Raw genomic sequence first — 27,262 nt, 5'->3', positions numbered from 1 at the left:
TTTTCCCAGTCTGTGGCTTGTTTATCCACTTTATTAATGGTGTGTCTTTTGAAGACATGAAGTGTTTATCAGTATTTTCTTTTATGGTTAGTACTTTTGTGTCCTTAAAAAAAATCTTTGTTTTTATTTTCCCAAGTTTGTGGAAATATTCTTCAGTATTTTCTTAGAGAAGCTTTGGGTTTCTAGGTTTTAAATTTTGAACTATGAGCCATTGTGAGTATATTTTTGTGAGTGGATTAAGATAGAGGTTGAGGTTCATTTTCTTCCTTAAGCATGCTTTTGAGTATCTAGTTGTTATATCACTATTTTTTAACAAGACTTTCCTCTTAGTGGCTTGACTAAAACTCAGTTGACCACTATGTGTGAGTCTATTCTGGACTTTCTCCTCTGTTCCATTTATCTAATTGTCTTTTTCAGTGTCTCTCAACCTCTTTTTATTATCACCCTCCTAAGGAGTCTTTCTAGACTTTTTTATTCCTAATTGCCCCTCTCCCTCATGGATTTTTAATATCTGAAATATATTTATGTAATATATATATATATATATATATATATATATATATATATATATATGCTTTTTACATGAAAAGAATAAGAATATTTCCCTCCAGGAGCTAATTTCCACCCTCTTAGGGGTGATATCACTCACACTGAGAATACATAGTCTATTCTAATACCACATTGTAGCTCAATAGACCATATTGAAATGAGGTAGTGTTAAGTCTAACTTTGTTGTTTTTTTAAAATTATTTTGGCTATTCTAGATCCTTTGATTTTACAAAAAAATTTGGAATCAACTTGACAATTCCATTCTGAAAAGATGTGGTGAAATCCCACTAGTGGCCATGATGGAGTAACAGGTACTAGATTTACCTTTTCATGTAAAGCACATGGAATACTCTACAAAATACATAAACATTTTTTTTAGACACTGGACAACAGAAAGTACAGGACTGTGGTCCCCAAGAAAAGGGAAATAAATAAACTAAGCCATATGATCACCCCAGCTTACTGCTTGGAGGCACACTCTGAATTGTGGAACAGGAAGAAGGATGTCAAAGAGAACACAGCAGAGCTCAGGGATTCTGAAGTGGCTAGAAGTTGCAGAGAATGCCAGCGGGAAGGCAGCTAAACAGAAAAAGAGCTTCAGAAATCTACATAGAATTTCTCTTGGGTTTTTACTGAACACTAAGACCTGCACACATAGGATAAAACTCTCTGAGCTCAGGAAAAGAGCAACAGAGCCATAAGCTAAACTGCTCAAAATTCACACAGGGCTTGAAATTGTTTTTGTCAGCCAAACTGGAGATTCCTCACTCGTTAATTGGAGCATTCAACAGAGATCACAAAAGGGTCACATTTTTGGTAGTAGGGGCTAAACTATCCCTACAGTAAACAGCTACTCTAGACCCACTCCACAAATTCTTACAAACAAGTCTCATAACGATCAAACGAAAATGCAAGTTAACAACAGTCTATCAAAAATAATCCAGCACTCTTTAAAGAAAGGTAACAAAATCCAACACTAAACAACATAACATCCATAATAAGTGGCAAACAAACAAAAATTCTTAGACATTCCAAAATCAGGAAAGAGTGTACTTCATACTCTTTACTATATGTATTCTGTATCTCAATAAAAAAGTGAAAAGAAGAAAGACAAAGTTTTTGGTAAAAAAAAAATATTGTTGGAGGAAGCATAGGATAATGCAGTGTATCAAACTTAAGCTTGTATTATTGAAAGCCAGATTACTGGACCAACCCCTAGAATTCCTGATTGCTAGGTCAGTTGTGGAGCCTGAGAATGTGAATTTCTAGCAAGTTCCCAGGTGCTGCTGCTACTCCTGCTCTAGGAAATACTCTTGAGAACCACTGGGCTATCCCAGTGATTAGTTTCAAATTCTAGAGTTAGTTAGATCTACTCAGCCATATAGTATTAACTTGGAGATCTTGGTTGCATTTCTTGACCTCTTAAAGCTTTGGTTTCGTTTTTTGTAAAATACAGATAATAATAGTACCTATGTCATATGACTGATGTGAGGATTAAATGAGATAATATACCCAGTATTGGCACATGGTAAATGTGCAACAAAAGTTAGCTATTTTCTTATTATTATTACTGTTGCATATGTTGTTAGCTATTTTTATTATTATCATCACTAAGAACAAACCAATGTTCTCTTTATTTATTCTGTGGCCCTGAAGCTGGCATTGTTGTTGTTAAATGTTAAAAGTCTTTCTAATCCCAAGCTCTTTTGTTTATATAGCCATCTTCCCAAATATTCCTTTGAGGCTAAGATTTTCCATGCTTGGTTTAATCCAAAAATGAATTTTTTTTCCAAGGCAAATGAATAAAATCAGTTAAGACTTGTTGAGTTATGGGAAAAGGAAAAACAAGGATACTTTTCATTGCTTTAGAAAAAGAACCTCATAGAAGTATCTAAAAATTAATGTAAACATAAAATAAGTTCAGTCTGAGCATGATAATGATTCTCAAACAGAAAATTTAAATTAGCAACATTGCAAAAATAGATTTTTTTAGTCTACGGTATTGTTGACTCAAATTTAAGCTTCTTAAGGGAAAGATTAATAGGATACTGTAGATGACAAGTAGAAAATCTTCTCATTCAGCAATGTTATGCTAGGGAACAATGAAGATACTAGGGGGAAAGCAGCTGTCCAAGAAGAAATCCTTCCCTGTACAAAAGTGTCTGGTAACCAGCTCAATAGTACTTCATTCACTTAACCCTGAAAGGAGATTGTGATATAGTTTCAAAATATAAATTAGCAAACCCTTTGAAGAATAGACCTAAGATATACCTTTGGTCAGATTTTACCTCTGACACCATAACTGGGTCTACATGTGGTATGTTAGGTATGTCATCCTTCAAAATGTCCCTTTCCTATGTGAGTTGATGTCAAACCTGATCAGGTGACTTACTTTGGGCAATTAAACATGGGTGAAAATGATATGTGCCGTATCTGAGCAAAAGCTTTTAAGAGCCATCTGGTGGCTTTTCCTTCTTTCTTTTCACTCTGCCACAGGGAATGTCCCAGGTGAGGAACTGTTCCTTCAGTTGGGTTGGGAACCCACAATGAAGACAGTAGGGTACAGAGTCTCAGGTGGCTAGTGACAAATAAATAGTATAAGCAAAAAAAAAACTTGCTTTGTCTAGGTCACTGAGATTTTAAGGTTGCTTGTTATTGCAGCATAACTTAAGCTAAGCTGATACATACACACGTGTACATTATATATGCCCCACACAAACATAAATACATTATATACCCAGCCACCCACACATATGTGTAGTGATCCTCTCTGCAATATGGGACTTGTGTTGGCTAGCCCTAGGGGTACATGTCTCAAATTTCTAAAAAGATTTCTCTCCTCAACAGTAACCTCAACTGGGAGGATGAGAGGCAGGGGAAGGTGAGAGAGAGGATGATGTTGATAGGTGGAAAAGACCAGAACTCTGAGTCTACTTCCAGGTTAACTTTTTGCCATTTTTGAGAATATGTGGGTCATCTAGTAACCCCTGTAAGAAATTAAATGACTGTACCTAGTTTTGTACTGCCAGTAGGTCTAGCCCAACACTGAAAATAGTATATACTTAATAAATTATGCTTAGACAAATGAATGACTGATAATGGTACTGACCGTAGAAAACAGAGGCATTTTTTTCTCCCCGAGTTCTGATGAATCTATGAAATTAACACCATGCATATTTTCCTAGAGAAAATATTCTTAGAGACTCTCTGGTTAGGGGGAAGAACAGGATGGGAAAGGGAACAGTGGAGAAGGATAAGGAGGACGGGATGGTATTAGCCAAGCAATTTGGATTAATTAAATGTCTTCTTTGAAAAAAAAAAAAAAGCTTTGAAAAAATGGCAGTAAACCGTAACAGCTCCTTACAAACAGTTTCACAAAGTGTCAAGATTGCCTGAGAATGTTTCCAGTGTTAATGCATGTTGCCATTCTTTAAAGAGGTTAAGGATGATCTGTAGCTCACGAAAAGAAAACAGGTATGAAGGTATTATGCCAAATGTAATTTTCCTGGGTCACAATTTCAAAGAATTTTGTAGGTCTGTGGAATCCATTAAATGAATTATTTGAACCCTCTTAAAGTCAAACTGTTTATTACAAATATTTTATAAAAAGTTATATTTTGAGTATTTTTATTAAATATCTTTTTGGCTTTCTTTTTTTTTTAATCATATTTTAAATAAGCATGGTTTGGGCCCATCAAGCAGCTTAAACTATTTTTGAAAAGTTTTGGGTTCAATAAAACCCAAGCTGCTTTTTGCCAAGCACCTTTTCCTCTCATTTTGAAAACCATATGTATTTTAAGGGAAATTTAACCCATGTGTTTTTGATTCGTTTAAATTTAAATAATCAAAATGGTGTTTTTTACAAGCTAGTTGATGTCAAAGAAGCTTTTTGAGCCTTTTAAAGAAACTTTTATTCTAAAAACAAGGAGCAATGATTTGCCAACTGTAAATGCATTTCAACACCAAGAAGCTTGTATTCATTTGTAACTGCAAACCCCTGATTCTGAGTCCCTTCTATATCTGGCAGAGATAGATCATTCCTGTTCTCTAACGTATTGGGGCCTAGATTCCCCAAAGTTAGCTGGCTTTTTGATGAAATAAATGTATTAAGGCTGTAAAGATAAGAAAAAATGGTGATGATTGTTAAAATGCTTTAAGAAATCATTTGGTGGTTCAAGAGGTTGTGTAGTCAAACGGAAAGTGTTTTCCTTCATCTGTCACACATTTATTGAGACTTTATTATGGATATGGCACTAGGTGGTGGGCAAGCTGCTAAGATGAACATCTTTGGGCTTCCTTAACCCAAAATTAGGAAAAGTAGTCTCAGAAGTTTGCTTTCTTCATTTATTAAAATAGAGTCCTAAGAAGTCCAGTTGGGTAGGATTTTCATGGAAGGAGGACTAAGATTTGGGTTTTGGAATTTTGAGAGAAGAGGGTAATATTCTTAGGGAATTAGATTAAGAATGAAAGGAGATAAGAGTTTATCAGGCAGATGGTACTGCTTTTTCTGTTTCCCACCTTTGTCTCTCCCTGTTGAGATAAATTTGAATATTCTGTCATCTTTCACATTAAGCTATTGAAGAAATTGGTCTTTTATATCCAGGTTACTGTATAAATATTGAGTAATACCAGACCAAAAATTGTTGTGACATTCAACTAGCTTCAGGTTGACATAATTTCATTCAACAATTGTTTATCAAACACTTAGTAGGTACCAAACATAAAATTGCATTCATTAATACTCCTGGCTATATTTCCAGTTAAATGTATTATTATCCAGCCTATATATTTTATCTTCTACCCATGGATATCTTTTGATTCAATTTACATAAGCATTTGGAATGTGAAATTATGTGCCAGAAATTGTGCTAGCATTGGGGTGACAAAGAAGCCTGTAATCTAGTAGAGAAGAGAGATGTACAAAAAAAGATTAAAATAAAGTGTGATCAGAGGAGCAATAATCATCAGAGTCTTTGGCATGTTTACTTCTAGGATAAGTGGGTTTATAGACTAACAATGTGTTTAACCCTATCCAAAAAAAAAGATAAATAATGACTGATGCATCAGTTTTCTTAGTTAATCCAGACTCAGTTCTAGACTCCTGCATCACTTCCCAAATGCTCACATATTGTCTGTTTAGCAAACAATTAATATTTTGCCAGAAATCAACTTCACATTGTAAGTAATTTCCAAAAGTGATCATCTTCATCCTTCTTTTAAAATCAAGACCCTTTAGAGCCCTCACTTACTTTCTATAGTGTCCCCAAAAGAATTAATGTTGACTTGGAGACCACACTTGCCAGTTCTTTCAGCATCCTGGGAGCATAAAATATCTAGGAGCAGACATGTTCACTCATTAAAATAGACAGATACTATATTCTTTTATCTTACTACTTCTCCTACCTCTCTAGACCAGTGGTCCTCAAACTTTAGCATTATCAGAATCATCTGTAGAGCTTTTTAAAACACGGATTCCTGGGCCCTACTCCCAGTGTTTCTGATTCAGGGCATCTGAGATGGGCCCTGAGAATTTTTATTTCTAACAAGTTCCCAGGTGATGTTGATACTGCTGGTCCAGGGACCACGTTTTTGAGAATCACTGCTCTAGAGTCTGTATCTACCACTTTGTTTGGAAATCATTTTTCTTGCCAAAAAAGATGAAGGGAAAATTAAGAATGAAATAATTCTGCTTTCTTCCTATAACTTAACAACATCATCACACTATCTTTACTAAGTAGTTGGTACTCTCTCTGAATTCATTCATTCATTTAACAAATGCTTATTGAATACCTACTATGTACCAAGCACTGTACTAAGCATTAGGGAAACAAAGATAAAACATATTCTCAGCTCATAGAGAAACTGTATGGAGGGAGACAACAGAATCCCCCTGGGAAGTGATGTGTTGAGGTCTGCTAGGGTCATATGAGGGGCCAGACCCATGTGCATTATTCATGAGTCTTTGTAGGGGAGGGGAAGCTCCCCCAAAAGGCAAGGATTGTTCTGTGACCAAGAGGAGTGATGCTGGGTAGACCAAATCCACACTCCACTTTGGGGGTTGGGGAAGATTTTGCAAAGAGGTGATATACTATAAATTATTTCTGTAAGTATTTCCTAAATTTTTCTGTTGCATTAACTTTTATTATAGTAGATTTGTTTACATAACCGTGGTTAAGAATCTGCCTAACAGTGCAGGGGACACGGGTTCGAGCCTTGGTCCGGGAAGATCCCACATGCAGCGGAGCAACTAAGCCCGTGTGCTGTAATTACTGAGCCCACATGCCTAGAGCCCATGCTCCACAACAGGAGAAGCCACTGCAATGAGAAGCCCATGCACCGCAACGAAGAGTAGCCCCTGCTTGCCACAACTATAGAAAGCCCGCTTGCAGCAATGAAGACCCAAAGCAGCCAAAAATTAATTAATTAATTAAAAAAAAAAAAGGTTTTCCTTTTACATTTGAAATCATTGATAATCTTACAAATAATTATAAGAAAATGAAAATTTTAAATATTTTGAGTATTCTTTCCTTAGGAATTAGAGATAAAAGCCCCACATTCCTAAACCTACCCGCTGCCCCCTGCACTGAGGTAGAGCAGAGCCAAGACCCTGGAATATGTTGCACAGCATCACACCTGCATGACCAGAGTCAGGTTATATTTATAATCTGGGAAGCAGAGACAAGGGAGGGGAAAAGGGAGTCACAGTAGATATATTGGGAGCTCTCTCTGGTGTTGTTCTAGAATTCAGACTTCAGAGTGAAACTGAGAGAGTGAAACTGAGTCAGAAACCAAGAAAGGTTAGGCAATGTCAGAAATTAACGGTCTAGGTGGTACTAAAGAATTTTTCCAGGAAACTTGCATTTATGCTCTAAGTGATTTGCATTGAGCTTCTAGCTCTACTAGGTCATGGTATACTAAAGGTGTTCAGCCTTTGCTACAATCTCAGACACGATCTTCTTTCTTGGGTGTGAACAGGCACACAGCATGGTTGCCATGCAGCTTCCCACAACATGGCCTCACCTTCTCCCTGGGGTACCTTTGAGGCAGCCCATTCCTTCCTCTCAAGAGGAGCAGGAGAACAGGCTATGGAAGAGAGAATTCTCACAATTTTGTCTTGTACACATTACTTTTACCTGTAAAGGTATGAGATTCAAAATATCTCAAGTCTTTGGCTTCTGGTAGCCCAGTTGACCTCTTCCTCTTTCTTACACACACACGAGAATATAAAATAAAAGCTGCAGTTACCTCTGGGTCAGGAAAAGCATTGAGACTTATCATTCAACAGCAAGTATTTACTGAGTATTATGTGCCAGGTCCTGTCTAGGTGCTTGGACTGTGCCAGTGAACAAAATAGACAAAACAATGTCTTTGCCCTTGTAAAGCTCACATTCTAGTGGAATTCTTTTCAATCCCATGTGAATGAAAGTATCAAATTCTTCCCTCAAATGACATTTAATGGGGAGGGGCATAGATAAAGTGGGAGAACCATAAACATGATCTGGACAAGTGGCTTCTCTGAGCGGGTAGAAAGGGGATAAGTGACAGAGATAAATTTAACTACTTTACAGTTTTGTTTGGATTAAAACCATTTATCTTTTTAACAAAATGGAAAAAGTTCTATTTAAAAAAACTAGGAAACTTACAAGTAGGCAAATTTAATAAGTAAAATGTTGTTCTTTTTCCTCTCAGCAAATCTCTTTCTGCTTTTCAGGTGTTGACATAATCCACCTACCAGTCAGTTGGTCAGTCAGCATATCATGCTCATCGTTTATAGTATGGCACTTCCCAGATAAGAATCCCATTTTCATTTTTCTTACATGGTTTCAAGAGCCATCTGGCAGTCAGGCTGTTGAATTGAATTCAAAGATGCTTTCAGATTAGTGCCATGAAACAGGCAATTCACTGTATTTCCATAGGCACATTACTGTCCCTCATTGAATGATATCTGACAGAAACAGTAAAGAGCAACTTATCTAGCATCTAACAAGCAATGCTTTTCCCAGGATGGGCAGAGAAAGAGATGCTGAAGGGAGGCATCACATGTAAGTCTTAGCATCATTGAGTAATCACAGTGAGTACATGGTAAGCAAGTCAGCCCACGCCCACCATTGTGGCTGGAAAACCTATACTATGGCACCTGTCCTTGAAGAACTTAGATGGGTAAAATTCCATTTCAAGTGAAATAGAATAAAAAGCCCAATTCTCTGGAAACTCCAAAAAGAGAGGCCTCTGTAGGTTGATTAATGGGGAAGAAGTGGCCCCTCAAACCATGCATAAGACCAGAGTAGATTTCTGTTGGTAGACTTTGCTGCCAAGTCTTATGGTATTACAGAGTCAGAGTTGCTACCAAGTATTTGCCATGGGGAAAAGTATTGTCATGGGCTTTCTATTCGATTACGGGTGTCATCTCTGAGAAATGTCTACACAAGTGCTATAGCACAAAGACCTTGCATTAGGACAATTAGCTAGTCAGTCAACAGCACTATTGGCTGCTATTTTCTGTTGGAAACAGATTGAAGCCTCAGTATAAGTAAATAATCTCATCCTGGGGCAGAGGAAGACTTTTCTAATCCTTAAGAGTGTCCTTTGGGACTTATTTTAAGTTTCTTAGAGTCATAAGGTAGGTATCATTGGGAAACAGTTCCAGATTTCCACTGGGTTCTGTATTGTGAAAATTGCTACATCAAATGAACAATGAATTGTTTCACAGCTACTTTGGGGTTGATGGGTGGGAAATGTCATCACAATGATTGTTTCCCAACTTACAAACCAGTAGGAATTTTTTTCTTGGAAAATTGAACACATATGTAACTATAACTAGTGTGATGTTTAGTTTTCCATTTTAAAAAAAGTATGAGTAAATGTCTACCATATACAGTGCTTTGTCTGCTAACATCAGTGGAGAATGGGTTTGGGCAGGGTTGACACCATTTTATAAAATGATTATTAAAAGTCTAAATGGGATGAAAATTCAAACAAATACTTTTCCTGAAGTCGTAGATTCAACCTAAAATTAAATCCACAGTTATTCCACTGTGGCTAGAGGTGGTAATCAAAGATTAAATGGATTTGCTTTGCCGGGGGTCCCCAGTTACCATCAAAGCACCTGTAATCTCTGGATTGAGGCCTATTCCTGTAATGAAACTCATTTGGTCCTTTCACATTTTCTCCCTTCAACCCTAATAGATTCCTGTGGCTTTTGTGTTATATTTTCATCATTCTGATCAAATAATTATTCCCATCCCATCTTGCTCATGCTTCTTTGCCTCATCTCTTTCGTTGCAGATTTAAACTTACACGTACTCCCTCTTGTCTCCTCCCTACTAATCCTGCCCAGAAATCATCCTAGGGTGGATAGAAGGTGTTGACTATTCAATATGTTTTCTGTGTATTGTCAGCTGCTTTATTACTGCTTCTCTCCAGTTCTTTGCTGCTAAGAAGCATGGAGATGTTCATTTAAATCGCTAGGCTTCTGTCATGTCACAATGGGATGGATGCCTGGGATCGGGTGGATGCTTAGAGTATTACTGAAAGCCGTGTCTAACTGGTGTCAGCAGCAAAGCGGCAAAGAATGCAGAGATATCATTCTCAAAGGATACAGAAAAAACATCCTCAAAGTGGAACTATTTTCTCAGAAATACCAGGCTTATTAATTTCTAGTTTTCAGGGACTTACAATCATGGTGAATGAGCTTGAAGTTTAAAATTCTGTGGTTGTCATTCAAATAATATTGGAGATCCAAGATGTATTCTCAAAGTCTTTGCAAGCACAAACTGAGCTTATTCTAGTACTCTCCTCTCTTGCTAGATGTTCATCAATGTTATTTATTTATTTCTGAGCAGTTTGGGATTCCATGAAACATCACTGAAATAGGTAGCCATTAAAAGGAGGGCGTTGAACACTATGACAAGTAAGGATATTCCTGCTATCTTATTAAAAGTAAAAACAATGTGTACTCCATGATCTGATTTTGTTATACACACACCAGGCATACACACACATACCCTGGGTAACAAAGAATGAAATTATTTACACCCAAACATTAGCTGGGGATATCTCAAAGTGGTGGGATTACAGAGGATTCTTATATTTTTCTTTATGGTCATTTTAATTTTCACAATAAATGAAAACAGTGAATATTATATATTATAAATTAAACCACAAGCAACTTGACTTCATATACAGAGAGCCCTCAAGGGGATGGGACTTACATTAGAAACAAACAAAGAGAACAAAAAAACAGAACTAAAAGTCCATGTTACAGGGGTAACTTAGAGGTTTCATGATGATTTACTGGTTCTGAAGGTGAAAATAAGTTCTGATAGATTTCAAATTAGTTTAGTCTTCATTGAGGCTCTCAGTGTTCCCATTCAGTGTTCCAGTGTGGGCTTTGTTTACGTCTAACACTATTTCCAGATAGTTTGGGAGGAAAAAACAAAGATTTTTTTTAAGGTAGTGTCATCACATTTTATTCTCATATTTGGAAACAAACAATATTGTATTGTGCCCTTCTTTTATACATACATATATGCCCTTCTTTTGATATATTTAAAGATTTCTTTTCTACTTCCTCTTATGCCTTTTTGCAATCTTTTTTTATTATTATTTAGTGTTTTTTGATCTCCCTCCAAAAGCTTTATGACAGCTGAGTTTAAGTGGTTGCTTCAGGCTACAGAAGTCAAAGATGAAATTAAATTATGCTTCCAGGCTTGGCATACAAAATCACGAAAAATTTCATTCATTATGATTAATTAATCCAGAAGCACAGTGGTAGTATTATGATTCTATTGTATCTGGAACTTGGCACATTTTCAACTGACATTTACGTGGTAAAGGAGAAAAGGGAATGGTAACTCTGTGCCTGGCAAACTGCTCCATAATAGACAGGCTGGAAAAAAAAGGACAAACGAGATCAGGGGAAAAAAAGATGTTATATATTGCATGGGGGGGCTTGGATTTTTTTTTTTTTTTTTTGCGGTACGCGGGCCTGTCACTGCTGTGGCCTCTCCCGTTGTGGAGCACAGGCTCCGGATGTTCAGGCTCAGCGGCCATGGCTCACGGGCCCAGCCGCTCTGCGGCATGTGGGATCTTCCCGGACCGGGACACGAACCCGTGTCCCCTGCATCGGCAGGTGGACTCTCAACCACTGCGCCACCAGGGAAGTCCAGATTTTTTGAGACTCCTCTCACAATTGATTATATCCTAGAAAATACCATAATATGGGGTAACAAATGGCTTACAAGTCAGAGTTACCCTCAATATCATTTTTATTATATACCTTGATTCATCTTATATGGTGTTATAGTGAAAATTAATCACAATGATAGTGGTATGTACACGTGAATAATAAAAACATTTCAAAAATGCCTGTTAGAAAAGAGGCATTGCTAATGAGAATTGCCTGCTGAAATCCTTTTATGTGGATTCCTTTCCTTTGATGTAATAAACTTCAAAAGTAGATTACCTGGGATTTATTATCTAGCAGACAGCTGACATAACTAAGGGACCAGCACCAGCTGAGGAGGGACACTTCTCAAGGGTGAAGAAGATAAAGAAAGACAAGGAGAGAAAGAGAGAGAGGGAGAGAGAGGAGAGAGAGAATTAGGAGTGAATCTGTTAGCCACTGCTGCAATAACACAGAATAATAAACAATCACAAAATCTCAGTGACATACAACAATAATCATATATTTACCACACATCTGTAGGTCAACTGCTGATCTGTACTAGGCTTGCTCATGCATACGCAAATCAGGGGGAGATCAGTTGCCCTAGGCTGGCTGGGATCTACTGGGCTTCTCAGGTTCAAAATGCAGGTCTATATGTCAACCAAGAGGCTCTGTTCCCCATCTTTCTGTGAATAGCTGGCTAGCCGAAGCATGTTCTTCCCATGGCAAAGGCAGAGGCCCAAGAGAGAACAAGCTCCACCATATAACAGCTTCAAGCTTAAGTGCCCATGACATCTATAAACACTCATTGATCAAAGGAAGTCCCATATCCTGGGCATTAGTAGAACGGGGAAATAGTAGACCTTAGAGAGAGTAAGAACTGTAACAGCAGCTCCATCATCACAGGAGGTGACGTGGAAGGGGGAGTGAGAGTAAGAGAGACTTGGAAACAAATAATTTCCTTCAGATTTTCCCTGACCCATAGCCAAGCAAATGAGGAACTCTTATTGGTAATGTTCGGCCTTACAAGGTTTTGGGAGCTTCATTAGAATTTATTTTGAAGAATTCTTGCTAATAGCATGGTGGTGACTTTGGGGAACACATTCTGTTGTGGGTCATAATTGCATTTTGGCAGCAACTTTCTTTCCCATATACTTGCATTAAGTTTTTTCTGAACAGTGTGGGAGAAGCTTTCTTTTCTAGGGGCCTTTGAATTTCCATTTGTAATTAATTTTGAATCATGCTGTCATCATGACAGCTTAGGGACCTTACGGATGCAAACATCAGATAAGTCAGGTAGATGTAAGTTAGGTTGCTCTCTGAAATGTACTGTGCATAAGTGCTATATATGGATGAGAATCCAAAATATACTTCCTATATAAGAAAGCCAGTTAAAGACAGAGCTCTTTAATTATTAAGGCATGTATAGGAACACTGACAAAAGACTGGCTTCCATAACTGGTTCTATATCCATTTATGTGACATTATGCAAAGGAAACTCTTTCTTTATATTCCTTGAAGTACCTTATTTTCTATACCTGTAAAATGAGATACTTAAAACATGAAGCAAAACTTACCTATATAAGTGAAAGATCTGTACTAAAATATTCAAATCTATCATTCTGACAAACTAAATGTGTTCCACTTTCAAGGTTTTACAAAAACTTTGAGACCTCAGTATAGGATTTAGACTGAAGTGAGGCAGAGGCCATTTTTCTGTCCCTTTTTGACTCTCTCCTGAAAAACATGGTTGTGAAAATCAGATTTCTTTGAAACAGTGTCCTGCTGTCCACTGGCAGCTTCCTTGGTGAGAAGAACTGGTGGTGATGGCAGCAACAGCAGCAGTGGCTGCTTGCTCTGATCTAATCCCTGCATTGTAGCTTCTTGGGTACCCAGAGCCAGAGCAGCAGTGGCAGCAGAGTGGTAGCAGGTTCTTGACTCGGGCATGGCTCCAATAGTGCCTCAGTGGTAGTAGTAGCTTGTGAATCAGTTTTGTATTATTCTGCAATCCCTTCTAAAGACCCAGAGTACTGCCTGATCCTTCCACACTTCTGATGATTTCATAAGAACTCATTTTCTATATAAATTCTTCCTGCTTATAAATACCTAAAGTGGTCTCTCTTTCCTGGATTGAACCTTGACTAACATAGAACCCTAACTTATACAAATATATAAATGATCTAGAAGAGGATCACATGAGCCAATTAGGTAGGAATATGCAAATCTAATATAGAACAAGGATGATCAAATTAATTTTGTACTTGTATTTCCTCTATATACTCATCAACAAATATGTACTTATGTCATCAAGAATACAGGAGCTATAAAATTTTGTAGATAAGTGCTGCATTATAAGAATTCAAATTTTACAAAGTAATTCAGGAGACTTCCTCATGACAATTTTTGTCTGATATTAGTATGGTTACAGCAGATAGTTTTTTAATTGAAAGCTTGATTCTAAAATTCATTTGCAAGAACAAAGAACTAAGAATAGCCAAGATACTCCTGAAGAAGTAGAAGAACAAGGTGAGGGGACTTGCCTTATCAGATATACATGTATTTGAAAGCAATCACAAATAAGGTAAAGTGATATTATTACTTTGGGGAAACTGACAGAACAGAATGGAATGGCTAGGAAGAGACTCACGCAGTATGGAAACTTCATATATGACAGGGCTGGCAATGAGGCTCAATTGGGAAAGCATGAACTAGTCACTCCAATATGTTGAGAAAACTAGTTACAGGAATTCTTTAAAAGCCCTACTTCACTCTGTTGATACACACACACACACACACACACTCACACACACACACACACACACACACTTCAAAATGGTTTGTTGATTTATCCATGAATGGCAAAACTTCAAAATTTTAAAACTTTGAGAAGAAAGTACAGTAGAATAGCTTTAAGACTTCTGAGCAGGGTTGAGTAGGGAAGACATTCTTAAACAAGATACAAAAATAAAAAACCATAAAAAGAAAAAAGACTGTCTTTGACTGCAGTTATTTTCTGAAAAACATAGATGTCTAGTCAGATAAAAGTCAGATGCCTCAGAGATTGTTTCTCCATAAGTGGCAGCAGGTCACATCCACATGACTGGGACATAACAGGAACACAGAGTTAAGGACTAAGAAAAGGTTTTGTGTAGACCCAGTTTGTAAATGTGAGCAACCAGTTGTGTGTCACCTGCTACCATTCCAGAAAAAGGCAGGACATGTGGGAGGGATAAAATTCAACAAAAATTCTCATCATCTGAGGTCTCATTGTAATGTCTTATTATTTTCATTTCCGATTAAATGATCCATAGTGATAAGGTTTTATGGCTTTATTATAAATTTTGTTCAATGAAAACCCTTGAAGAACATATGACATCTCTAGTTCCCATAAATGTGAAGCATTTAAAACATAACATAGTTATTGATTTTTTTAAATAACTGTGTATCTAATTGTATTTTAATATAAAGTAAGGTGTCTTAAACTATAATAGACTTAGCAGAGGTCTATTGACATATTAATGGCCTAGGGAGGAAACTGGTGAAAAAATCCTTCCATTGGAGTGATAGTACTGTTCTAGGTAGACTGAAGAGGGAAATAATAGGGTGAGACATAGATGTGGATAAATAAAAATGGGCATGCTCTCAGCTAGAATTCACACACTAGAATAGTAAAAACCAACTTTTGAAATGGAAAACAATTCCTCACTTTTTATATTATAGCAAAAATTCTTCTAAAGGGAAAGAGAACGTTTTAATAAAATGGAGGTCTATCATAATAACAGTTTAGAAACAGGATGACTGATAAAACAAGCTCATGCTTTCTTAAAAAATGTGCTTCTTAAAATTATATAAACTAAACCTCCTATGGACTAATATCCTTGAACAAGGGTAGGTTTTTTGCTTTTTATTTTTAACATTTTTTTTAAGTTTGGGGACAACTTACTTTCCCAAAGATTTCTTGACATATTAGATACAATGCAAGTAAAAGTGAATATCTTAAAAGGAAACATCTAATAGCCTTAACCCAACAATATATAAAGCATATATGTCTCAAACTTCACAGACCTAAGTTCCAGTCATCAGTGTTGAGACCTTAGGCAAACCTTCCAACTTTCTTATGTTTCAATTTTCTTGTCTGTAAAATGAGGGTATCATACAAAATAATACTGAAAACAAAACTAAAAATCTAGACAAGTAGAAGGGCAGTCATTAAGCACCAGGGAAGTTGCAGAACCTGTGTATAACACGAGGCCAGAGAGGAAAAAGTAACAAAAGCATGACAGAGCTTCACTCTTCAAGAGAGACTGGGTATCTATCAAGCTAAAAAGACAGATGGCATTCAACATAGGAAAACATTTTTTTAACACCTTTATTAGAGTATAATTGCTTTACAATGGTGTGTTAGTTATACCAAAGTGAATCAGCTATACATATACATATATCCCCATATCTCCTCCCTCCTGCATCTCCCTCCCACCCTCCCTATCCCACCTCTCTAGGTGGTCACAAAGCACCAAGCTGATCTCCCTGTGCTATGCAGCTGCTTCCCACTAGCTAACTATTTTACATTTGGCAGTGTATATACGTCCATGCCACTCTCTCACTTCATCCCAGTTTACCCTTCCCCCTCCCTGTGTCCTCAAGTCCATTCTCTACGTCTGCATCTTTATTCCTGTCCTGCCCCAACATAGGAAAACATTAAAGTTAGTGGAGACTGAATCTGAAACAAGATAAAACTCCAGGTTGCAGAACTGGGGCCTGAGAGCTAGGCCGCTTTTGCTGGGAGGATATGCGTGCTGCTGAGCATGGGGCCAGTGCACCTTAAAGCACTCCTCTCTCAGGTCTGCCATTATTAGCGTTTGGGATTAGGGCAGCCTGGTCTAAGAGATGGGGACGAGGCACTCCAGGAAGGTGAGAGCACAAGCTGCGGAACCAGGAACCCAAATAGCACTGTGATTTTCAAGACATTATTAGGTCCCCCACTGAAAGTAACCAGTGGAAGAATGAAGATTTCATTAGCACTTTGGTAGAACCAGAAAACATAGACCTAGACAGGCTGTATGGCTGTCAGCCCAGAAACTTCACTGTAAATCATTTGGAAAACCGTGTTTGTCAACATAAAATTAAAATGCCTTTAATGGTAGTTGCTTAAATGTCTCGCATTCTCACCACAGCCTCCTTTTCTGGGGAGAAAATTTCAAATTTGTCATTATTATCCTCTCTTAGAAGTGGCTCAGGGAAGTTGTTGTATGAAACATAAACCAAAGCACAACAAACAACTTCCGAATGGGATGCCAGTGTCGTATATGGAAGCAGCATGCAAACCACAAAGGGAGGAGAGTAGGCAGCAGATTTGTCAGGTTGCCAGTAAAAGACAATGTCTAAATTTCTGTAACCAGATCCACCTTTAGAATATTTTATGTTTTCCAAATCAGACCTGAGGTTTTCTGGAATGATGAACAGTAACACTCTAAGCAGCAAAGTCTTAATCAGTACTACTTTGAAATGTATAACTGAAAGTTAATCAGGTCACCCTGTTGAGGTTAAGAACGTGATTATGTGCTGATGTTGCTCATTTCACACATGGAAAAATCCCAGGGCAGTTAGGGGCCCTCTTGAGCCATTTGTATTTTTTAATTGTTTATTTAGATTTGATTTTTCTGGACTTGGTTTAAATGCTTTCTATGCATGTTAATCTCTATGTCTGTCTGCCAGGTTTTCAATACAATATTTCAATACAATATTCAATACAATATTTCAATACAATATAGTGTAGTGGAAAGAATGTTGGATTATGTCTCATCTTTACTTGCAGAGAACCACCAGGTTAGGCATTTAAACTTTCTGAGACTCTCTCCAATCTGTAAGTAAGGAAAATCATACCCACTGCAAAGTTGTGTCATGAGGAATCACCTGAGGGAAACTGTGCAAGGCCTGGCTCTTCACAAATAGTTTCCGTTCTTGGTCTACGGCTGGCCCCACCCTACCTACTTAAATACATTTCCTCCTCACTTAAACCTACAACTTTCACTCTAGAAAGGCAAGTCTCCTTAATGTTCCTGCCATTCTAATTCTCACTTTCCACCTTGGGTTACACTACTATGGTCCCATCCTCTTTACCTAATTTTTACTCGTCTTTCAGGTCTAGAAGGCAAACGTGTTCACACAAAAACATCAACAAAATGGAAAAGGATCATGTTATTTTATTTTACTCCTACTTCTGATATCTCTTCTTGGCTACATATTTGTGTAGACAACCATTCCTTAATTTGTGGATAGCATGTGGAATGCATAAAGTAGACTTACTGAAGTTCATCTTTGTAATATTCATTTTCAATTCTACAAATATTTATTGCTTGCCTACTATGTAGAGGGTATACATTTGAGCAAAAAAAAATCAGTCTAGGGCTTCCCTGGTGGCGCAGTGGTTGAGAGTACACCTGCCGATGCAGGGGACGCAGGTTCGTGCCCCGGTCCAGGAAGATCCCACATGCCGCGGAGTGGCTGGGCCCATGAGCCATGGCCGCTGAGCCTGCGCGTCCGGAGCCTGTGCTCCGCAATGGGAGAGGCCACAACAGTGAGAGGCCCGCGTACCGCAAAAAAAAAAAAAAAGAAAAAAGAAAAAAATCAGTCTATTCCCTCGTGGGTTCATTATCCCCTTAGGAAGAAATTTGAATGGTGCTACATGTTGTATTTGTCTCTCAGCTAAGGCAGTTATTTTGAAGTATCTTGTGTCTTTGCATTTGGTGAAATTCGGGCCATCAGTAGCCTTTTGCTTGTATTTTCTGGAGTGTAAAATGAGATTATGTAGTCAGCACTTTAAATAATAGATATATGATGATTTTAAAACAAGGTGCTGTAATTTTCCATCAAAGCTATTTAAAAGTCATATTAAGGCAAAAATGGACAGAGTTTTTTTCCAACAGATTATGACTTGGTAAATGATTTGTTAGGAGTTAAACAAAGGGCTTAGTGGTAATGTGATATAACCAGAACACATTCTCCAGAGGTGAGTTACATTTATCAATTAAATGAAAAATGTGTTTAACTGCTAGAATACATGTCAATCCATGTGATTCCTCGGCTTCAGTCAATGGAAGGTAAATCTGGTTAACTACGTTTGAGTATATTTTGTCAGCTTTGTTCACATGGTTTGTAGGTTTATATTTGAACTCAAAGCTGCAACCTTAATTTATTAGTTCCAAGCTGGAGGCTTATGTTCTCTTTCAGAACATTCTCTTTCTGCACTATTAATGTCCCTGTCTCATAAACTAAACCTTATTTTCTGTGTTCACTGAGAAGACCTTATTCTTTAGAAAATAAAAAGAAAGCAATTATATACTTCCTGGCACTATTTAGCCTCTGCTTTTATGGTAGGGCATTTTTACTGATTCTTCTGGGCAGAAGGACATGCTCTACTTGTGTTAGAGAAGGTTACTTAGGAGGGATAGTCTTCAGCCCTTTGAGTTGCCCGTCTGTTTGAGAACCTGCTGAGCATGATTACAAATCACGAGTTGGGCTTGGGTTTTCCCAAGCTGGCTGCAGAGACAACTTGTCTAGGCTCTCAGTGAATAGCCACAGCCCACAGAGAATGTGTGTTTACCCAGACCTTTTCCATGGTTTACTTCTGAAAATTGGTTCAACCACATGGGAATCTAGTTAGACTCTTGGAATTATAATCTTTGACTGGCACATAGCCCAAACATCTTAAAATAGGATTTGGAAATCAGATTGGAGCTTAGGAAATGAGCAAAGAATGGTAAGAGTCCATATCTAAACCTCCTTCAGGTCCATCTGAAATCCACCTTTTAAAACATGGGTTTCCATTACCAAATCATCCATTTTTACTAGTTTTAAGTAGGAAGCAGAATTTTAGTGAGACACAGTGAAAGGTAATGTTTCAGTCCTCATGCAGCTCACTAGGAAGGTAAAGGTGTATGAAAACTTACATGTGTAAGATCCCCTATAAAACTAAACATATTCCACCCAGCTGTTTAGGAGGATGATTTTTTTTTTAACATCTTTATTGGAATATAATTGCTTTATAATGGTGTGCTAGTTTCTGCTTTATAACAAAGTGAGTCAGTTATACATATACATGTTCCCATATCTCTTCCCTCTTGCGTCTCCTTCCCTCCCACCCTCCCTATCCCACCCCTCTAGGTGGTCACAAGGCACCGAGCTGATCTCCCTGTGCTATGCGGCTGCTTCCCACTAGCTATCTACTTACGTTTGGTAATGTATATATCTCCATGCCACTCTCTCGCTTTGTCACAGCTTACCCTTCCCCCTCCCCATATCCTCAAGTCCATTCTCTAGTAGGTCTGTGTCTTTATTCCTTTCTTACCCCTAGGTTCTTCATGACATTTTTTTTTCTTAAATTCCATATATATATGTTAGCATACGATATTTGTCTTTCTCTTTCTGACGTACGTCACTCTGTATGACAGACTCTAGGTCCATCCACCTCATTACAAATAGCTCAATTTCATTTCTTTTTATGGCTAATATTCCATTGTATATATGTGCCACATCTTCTTTATCCATTCATCCGATGATGGACACTAAGGTTGTTTCCATCTCCTGGCTATTGTAAATAGAGCTGCAATGAACATTTTGGTACATGACTCTTTTTGAATTATGGTTTTCTCAGGTTATATGCCCAATAGTGGGATTGCTGGGTGGTATGGTAGTTCTATTTTCAGTTTTTTAAGGAACCTCCATACTGTTCTCCATAGTGGCAGTACCAATTTACATTCCCAGCAATAGTGCAAGAGTGTTCCCTTTTCTCCACACCCTCTCCAGCATTTATTGTTTCTAGATTTTTTGATGATGGCCATTCTGACTGGTGTGAGATGATATCTCATTGTAGTTTTCATTTGCATTTCTCTAATGATTAATGACGTTGAGCATTCTTTCATGTGTTTGTTGGCAGTCTGTATATCTTCTTTGGAGAAATGTCTATTTAGGTCTTCTGCCCGTTTTTGGATCGAGTTGTTTGCTTTTTTGTTATTGAGGTGCATGAGCTGCTTGTAAATTTTGGAGATTAATCCTTTGCCAGTTGCTTCATTTGCAAATATTTTCTCCCATTCTGAGGGTTGTCTTTTCGTCTTGTTTATGGTTTCCTTTGCTATGCAAAAGCTTTGAAGTTTCATTAGGTCCCATTTGTTTATTTTTGTTTTTATTTCCATTTCTCTAGGAGGTGGGTCAAAAAGGATCTTGCTGTGATTTATCATAGAGTGTTCTGCCTATGTTTTCCTCTAAGAGTTTGATAGTTTCTGGCCTTACATCTAGGTCTTTAATCTATTTTGAGCTTAGTTTTGTGTATGGTGTTAGGGAGTGTTCTAATCTCATACTTTTATGTGTACCTGTCCAGTTTTCCCATCACCACTTATTGAAGAGGCTGTCCTTTCTCCACTGTACATTCCTGCCTCCTTTATCAAAGATAAAGTGACCATATGTGCGTGGGTTTATCTCTGGGCTTTCTGTCCTGTTCCATTGATCTATGTTTCTGTTTTTGTGCCAGTACCATACTGTCTTGATTACTGTAGCGTTGTAGTATAGTCTGAAGTTGGGGAGCCTGATTCCTCCGGCTCCGTTTTTTGTTCTCAAAATTGCTTTGGCTATTCGGGGTCTTTTGTGTTTCCATACAAATTGTGAAATTATTTGTTCTAGTTCTGTGAAAAATGCCAGTGGTAGTTTGATAGGGATTGCATTGAATCTGTAGATTGCTTTGGGTAGTAGAGTCATTTTCACAATGTTGTTTCTTCCCATCCAAGAACATGGTATATCTCTCCATCTATTTGTATCATCTTTAATTTCTTTCATCAGTGTCTTATAATTTTCTGCATACAGGTCTTTTGTCTCCTTAGGTAGGTTTATTCCTAGATATTTTATTCTTTTTGTTGCAGTGGTAAATGGGAGTGTTTTCTTGATTTCACTTTCAGATTTTTCATCATTAGTGTATAAGAATGCCAGAGATTTCTGTGCATTAATTTTGTATCCTGCAACTTTACCAAATGCATTGATTAGCTCTAGTAGTTTTCTGGTAGCATCTTCAGGATTCTCTATGTATAGTATCATGTCATCTGCAAACACTGACAGCTTTACTTCTTCTTTTCCGATTTGGATTCCTTTTATTTCCTTTTCTTCTCTGATTGCTGTGGCTAAAACTTCCAAAACTATGTTGAATAAGAGTAGTGAGCGTGGGCAACCTTGTCTTGTTCCTGATCTTAGTGGAAATGCTTTCAGTTTTTCACCATTGAGGTTGATGTTGGCTGTGGGTTTGTCATATATGGCCTTTATTATGTTGAGGAAAGTTCCCTCTATGCCTACTTTCTGCAGGGTTTTTATCATAAATGGGTGTTGAATTTTGTCGAAAGCCTTTTCTGCATCTATTGAGATGATCATATGGTTTTTCTCCTTCAATTTGTTAATATGGTGTATCACATTGATTGATTTGCGTATATTGAAGAATCCTTGCATTCTTGGAAAAAACCCCACTTGATCATGGTGTATGATCCTTATAATGTACTGTTGGATTCTGTTTGCTAGTATTTTGTTGAGGATTTTTGCATCTATGTTCATCAGTGATATTGGCCTGTAGTTTTCTTTTTTTGTGGCATCACTGTCTGGTTTTGGTATCAGGGTGATGGTGGCCTCGTAGAATGAGTTTGGGAGTGTTCCTCCCTCTGCTATATTTTGGAAGAGTTTGAGAATGATAGGTGTTAGGTCTTCTCTAAATGTTTGATAGAATTCGCCTGTGAAACCATCTGGTCCTGGGCTTTTGTTTGTTGGAAGATTTTTAATCACAGTTTCAATTTCAGTGCTTGTGATTGGTCTGTTCATCTTTTCTATTTCTTCCTGATTCAGTCTTGGCAGGTTGTGCATTTGTAAGAATTTGTCCATTTCTTCCAGGTTGTCCATTTTATTGGCATAGAGTTGCTTGTAGTAATCTCTCATTATCTTTTGTATTTCTGCAGTGTCAGTTGTTACTTCTCCTTTTTCATTTCTAATTCTATTGATTTGAGTCTTCTCGCTTTTTTCTTGATGAGTCTGGCTAATGCTTTATCAATTTTGTTTATCTTCTCAAAGAACCAGCTTTTAGTTTTATTGATCTTTACTATCGTTTCCTTCATTTCTTTTTCATTTATTTCTGATCTGATCTTTATGATTTCTTTCCTTCTGATAACTTTGGGGTTTTTTTGTTCTTCTTTCTCTAAGTGCTTTAGGTGCAAGGTTAGGTTGTTTATTCGAGATGTTTCCTGTTTCTTAAGGTAGGATTGTATTGCTATAAACTTCCCTCTTAGAACTGCTTTTGCTGCATCCCATAGGTTTTGGGTCGTCGTGTCTCCATTGTCATTTGTTTCTAGGTATTTTTTTATTTCCTCTTTGATTTTTTCAGTGATCACTTCGTTCTTAAGTAGTATATTGTTTAGCCTCCATGTGTTTGTATTTTTTACAGATCTTTTCCTGTAATTGATGTCTAGTCTCATAGCGTTGTGGTTGGAAAAGACACTTGATACAATTTCAAATTTTTAAAATTTACCAATGCTTGATTTGTGACCCAAGATATGATCTATCCTGGATAATGTTCCATGAGCACTTGAGAAAAATGTGTATTCTGTTCTTTTTGAATGGAATGTCCTATAAATATCAATTAAGTCCATCTTGTTTAATGTATCATTTAAAGCTTGTGTTTCCTTATTTATTTTCATTTTGTATGATCTGTCCATTGGTGAAAGTGGGGTGTTAAAGTCCCCTACTATGAATGTGTTACTGTCGATTTCCCCTTTTATGGCTGTTAGTATTTGCCTTATGTATTGAGGTCCTCCTTTGTTGGGTGCATAAATATTTACAATTGTTGTATCTTCTTCTTGGGTCAATCCCTTGATCATTATGTAGTGTCCTTCTTTGTCTCTTCTAATAGTCTTTATTTTAAAATCTATTTTCTCTGATATGAGAATTGCTACTCCTGCTTTCTTTTGGTTTCCATTTGCAGGGAATAATTTTTTCCATCCCCTCGCTTTCAGTGTGTATGTGTCTCTAGGTCTGAAGTGTATCTCTTGTAGACAGCATATATAAGGGTCTTGTTTTTGTATCCATTCAGCCAATCTGTGTCTTTTGGTGGGAGCATTTAATCCATTTACATTTAAGGTAATTATCGATATGTATGTTCCTATTCCCATTTTCTTAATTGTTTTGGGTTTGTTATTGTAAGTCTTTTCCTTCTCTTGTGTTTCTTGTCTAGAGAAGGTCCTTTAGCATTTGTTGTAATGCTGGTTTGGTGGTACTGAACTGTCTCAGCTTTTGCTTGTCTGTAAAGGTTTTAATTTCTCCATCAAATCTGAATGAGATACTTGCTGGGTAGAGTAATCTTGGTTGTCAGTTTTTCTTCTTCATCACTTTAAATATGTCCTGCTAGTCCCTTCTGGCTTGCAGACTTTCTGCTGAAAGATCAGCTGTTAACCTTATGGGGATTCCCTTGTGTGTTATTTGTTGTTTTTCCCTTGCTGCTTTTAATATGTTTTCTTTGTTTTTCATTTTTGACAGTTTTATTAATATGTGTCTTGGCGTGTTTCTCCTTGGATTTACCCTGTATGGGACTCTCTGTGCTTCCTGGACTTGATTAACTGTTTCCTTTCCCATATTAGGGAAGTTTTCAACTATAATCTCTTCAAATATTTTCTCAGTCCCTTTCTTTTTCTCTTCTTCTTCTGGAACCCCTATAATTCGAATGTTGGTGCGTTTAATGTTGTCCCAGAGGTCTCTGAGGCTGTCCTCAGTTCTTTTCATTCTTTTTTCTTTATTCTGCTCTGCAGTAGTTATTTCCACTATTTTATCTTCCAGGTCACTTATCCATTCTTCTGCCTCAGTTATTCTGCTATTGATCCCATCTAGAGTATTTTTAATTTCATTTATTGTGTTGTTCATCATTGCTTGTTTCATCTTTAGTTCTTCTAGGTCCTTGTTAAATGTTTCTTGCATTTTCTCTATTCTATTTCCAAGATTTTGGATCATCTTTAGTATCATTATTCTGAATTCTTTTTCAGGTAGACTGCCTATTTCCTCTTCATTTGTTAGGTCTGGTGGGTTTTTATCTTGCTCCTTCATCTGCTGTGTGTTTTTCTGTCTTCTCATTTTGCTTATCTTACTGTGTTTGTGTTCTAGGAGGATGATTTTTGTAGCATAAGGTCAATTTTATAGTGTACACCTGTGGTATTTCATCCATGGACCAGGGTCCATGATGTGGTTGATAAACTGAAATGTAAAGTTGATAGATAAACTCTATCTTTAGGAACCTTCAAGTTATTATATCTGCATTTCTGAGTACAAGAAGGGAAAAATTAAGACTGATGCTTTATTTGAAAATGCAATGTTTTTCTTGTTAATGATAAACCATCATAACTAATAGAAAGAAAAAGCTTACCCATAGTAGAAAGCTAGCAAAACAAACAAACAAACAACAAGAAAAAAAAACTTGTTATGCAATGAAGAACTTGCCTTTTCTAGTTCTAACATTCAGTAGCTGAAAGCAGATCATTGCCATAAAGAGTATTTACCAATTTTAAAAGGTCTTGGCCCATCATAGCTAGTGTTAGATTTGGAATATAGCTTTTGTTGCCAAGGTGACAAACACTTATAAATATAACACATCTTCTAATGTGCTTTTAACTTGGTATTTTTATGGCTTTTAAATCAGATACCATTAGCAAATATATTAGGTAATTTAGCTGAAAGACCATTTTCCTCTAACACTTTTTGTTACATTTCCCCAGGTATTTCAGTAAATGTCTGTTGTGACATTCTACTCCTGCTAGGCTTCCAACGTAAGGGGATACATAAAGTACATCTGGTAAAGATGAACATATATTACCTTGCCTTTTTTGTGTTGATCACTGAAAAATGTATAAAAGAGAGTTAGATTTGTAGTCTCCTTGAAGAGCAATCATTGTTCCTATTGTTATTTGGGGGTTTATACCCCTTACCCCAAGTAACAATCTGGCTTTAAGATTCAATACACAGAGGAAAGGGTTTTGGGGACAGCATAATAACTATATATTAACACTCCCCAAAACCTCCATATCTAAATGCTTTCTCTTAGATATCAAAAAAAGAAGGCTATGGGGAAAATAATTACAGTAGACCATCTGGAGCCCTATATATTCGCAAGTCTCAGTTTATTGTTCCAAACAGTAAATTCAACAGCCCAGGCAGGGAAGGAATCAGCTCTAAATGTATTCACTGGATTTTTAAAAGACTTGTGAGGTGGACATATTTGTCACAGCAAAGGTAAAATCAGATAAGACGTATTTAGTTTAAGCCCAAATTTGCATTTACTGTTACCTTGTCAGAAATTCTTCTTAGAAGATTGTCCATTAATTTATTCATTGTTTTTTCTTTCATTCATTCAACCAACAGACATTTAAGAAGCATCAGCTATTTTTCAAGCATTGGAGGTACAGAGATGAGCAAGTGCTGGCCCTCAAGAAGAATATAATATCAGGAAAGAGGTAGGCAAATAAATGAAGTATTACAACTCTGATAAGTGCTAAGGTAGAGATTGCACACAAAGAAGGGGTCAGAGATGAGTCCCCAAAAAGGAAAGATGCTGCAAATTGTCTTTAGAGAATCAAGTGGAAAAGAGAAATATATATGTTACTTAAACAGCAAAACTCTAGACAGGTAAAATGTTTTATATAGTAAATCGACAATTGCTGTTTCCTTATTGTGTGATCCTGAATGTTTCTCTGTGCCTCAGTTATTCCTCCTATCTAATGTAGATAATTATCCTTGCCACCCGCATAGCTCATAGAAGACTGTTGATAGGAATAATGGGATATGAGTGGTGTAGCTATTTGAATTCTTTGGAAAAGAAAGATTCTACGTAAACACACAGCATCCTTATTATTCCAAGCGGTAGCATTTTGGATAATTACTGTATAATGCTGCACCTTTGTGTGTGTGTGGTTTGTTTCTTTATAGAAAAGTAAGTGCTAATGTTAAGTTTCTCTAATAACTTTGGAAGCAATTTTAATCCAGCAGACAAAACATAATAACCTTTAAAGTAAGTTAAATCCCTTTGTATTTGAGTAGATTTTGTTATTTACCAAGGTCTTAGGCAGTTTTACCACAGTTATGGAAAAAATTGCCCAGCAAGCCCAGTTCTCACGGTGAGTATCTGAAAAACACTATTGTGGACAGGCCAGAAGCTTCTTTACAACAGACATGGCTCTGAGAGTGTGTGTGAGTGTTTGCATGTGTGCACGCACGCGGGGGTGTGCGTGCACGAGTATGTTGTTTGTGTGCCTGAGCCTGGGGCTTGCCAGAAAGAGCTGGGAACGAGCTGAGACTGGCTAGCATACCTGAGGCAGCTGTTACACCATGGCGCCTGGATTCTTCTCTCAGACTCTAGGCTGGCTCCCCTCCTCCTTCTCCTCCAGGCCCTCTTCCTTTTCATAGTCTAACTCTCACTGTCTTTCTTCCTCTTCCCTGTGATTCAGTGGGAGATCCCCATGGCCTGAGACTATGTCCTAGTCCTGCTGC

At 37.3% G+C, this 27,262-nt stretch overlaps 1 long non-coding RNA gene across 1 annotated transcript in view; it reads left to right on the top strand.

Moving 5' to 3' along the window:
* Positions 1-26,396, top strand: part of LOC114901234 — an 82,050-nt gene extending 55,654 nt beyond the window's left edge. Inside the window, exon 3 of the long non-coding RNA XR_003795084.1 lies at positions 26,138-26,396. This is a non-coding gene — a long non-coding RNA (uncharacterized LOC114901234). The remainder of the gene's footprint in view (positions 1-26,137) is intronic.
* The last annotated feature ends 866 nt before the right edge of the window (positions 26,397-27,262 follow it).

Source organism: Monodon monoceros, unplaced genomic scaffold (genome assembly GCF_005190385.1).
Source record: "Monodon monoceros isolate NGI ecotype Baffin Bay Population unplaced genomic scaffold, NGI_Narwhal_1 Super_Scaffold_2, whole genome shotgun sequence".
NCBI lineage: Eukaryota > Metazoa > Chordata > Mammalia > Artiodactyla > Monodontidae > Monodon > Monodon monoceros.
Note: the sequence above shows the minus strand (reverse complement) of the source record. Positions and strands in the feature narration are given on the sequence as shown.